The sequence below is a fragment of the Coenobita brevimanus genome, chromosome 46, assembly GCF_032717465.1.
Source record: "Coenobita brevimanus isolate Jiangsu-jjx chromosome 46, ASM3271746v2, whole genome shotgun sequence".
NCBI classification, from domain to species: domain Eukaryota; kingdom Metazoa; phylum Arthropoda; class Malacostraca; order Decapoda; family Coenobitidae; genus Coenobita; species Coenobita brevimanus.
In genome coordinates this window covers 2,477,274-2,478,839 of record NC_136999.1, presented here as the reverse complement: position 1 = coordinate 2,478,839, position 1,566 = coordinate 2,477,274, and positions in this window count along the sequence as shown.

Genomic DNA, 1,566 nt, shown 5'->3' with positions numbered 1-1,566 from the left:
AATTACAAGTTTCCGCGCCTTGTTAAGCTCATTTCCATAATAATCAGCCATCATTATACACAGAAAAAAAATATATTGTGTTAAAGAATTGACAACTTTTTAAGATTTTCACCGAGAGTCGCTGTTCGTTTGGTCTGTTTGTTTGTGTTTGTTTCTGCTTGTGTTTGCTTTTGTGTGTTTGTTGGTGTGTCCTCTCTGATATCTGACAGCAGTAATAATAATAATAATAATAATAATAGTAGTAGAAATAATGATGATGATGATGATGATAATAATAATAATAATAATAATAAATGTCATTGAGCTGAAGGGGCGAACCTTAATTACACGGTTTTTAAAATCAAATTCGGTGATGGGTGCGGGAGCGGGTCGCCTTCACGTGGTGGCACCGATATGACTGGGTCCGTGGAGCTGCCTGGTTATAGAAATGCCCCTCAGTCCTCTCCCTCTCCTCCGAAAGGAAGGCGGTGGACTAAAATAATGGCAGCCTCATCTGCAGTCCACTGGGTTGACGCTTTGATGAGCGTGGGGTACATAACAACAGGGTCTTTTTTATTTTTATTTAATTTATTTACCATTGAGTACAAGCCCCAACACTCAGGGGAACATTGTCGCTGAGGGCCAGGCAGGGAAGGGTGCGTGAGAGCAAAGGGCTACATTGACACATATATGGAGGGATTAAAGTAATTATCATTACAAGCAGAGTAATGAACAAAGAGATACAATGACACATACATGGTATAGAGTTGTTGCAGTAATTATCATTACGAGTTGACGAATGAGCTAAGGGATACATTGACACATACGTATGCAGAGGGGGGACTTGAGCGGTGAGTCTTGGGGGTTGCCAGGGACTTGAGCGATGAGTCATAGGGATTGCCAGGGACTTGAGTGATGAGTCATAGGGATTGCCAGGGACTTGAGCGATGAGTCTTAGGGATTGCCAGGGACTTGGGCGATGAGGCATAGTGTGGCATAGGCGATTCCGTCATCACCCGGGGCAGTTGCCGTGCCTTGCAGTAGCGCAAGTCATCACCGGTGATGGGGTGATCGTCGGTGGGGGAGGGAGTGGTGCGAGCCTCTGCAGTGCGTGGTAGCCTGTTTCCGCTGGATGTCGAGAGGTGAGCCTTGATGTGGGGAGGCAGGGATATCAGTTGGGATTGGGTGGATCATTTATCAGCTAGGTTGTTGGCATATTCCACAGGGTCGGTGGTAAATATAGGCTGGCCCACCCTATTTATATGTATAGCTCAGTTTTAGCGTCACCCCCGGGAAGCACTGCAGGGTCGTGTGTGTGTGTGTGTGTGTGTGTGTGTGTGTGTGTGTGTGTGTGTGTGTGTGTGTGTGCAATCGGTACCAGTCAGAATGTAAATATGTTTTAGGGTATGAGAGGACTTAGGCTGTAATCAGCACCCATTCCTTCCAGTGTTTATCCCCTACCCTGCTTATCACCCCCTCCCCCTTTCCCCCTCTCCCCCACCCCTTCCCCCTCTCCCCCACCCCTTCCCCATTTCCCTCTCTTTTCCTTTCCCACCCTCCCTTCTCTCCCCTCTCCCCACCACCGCT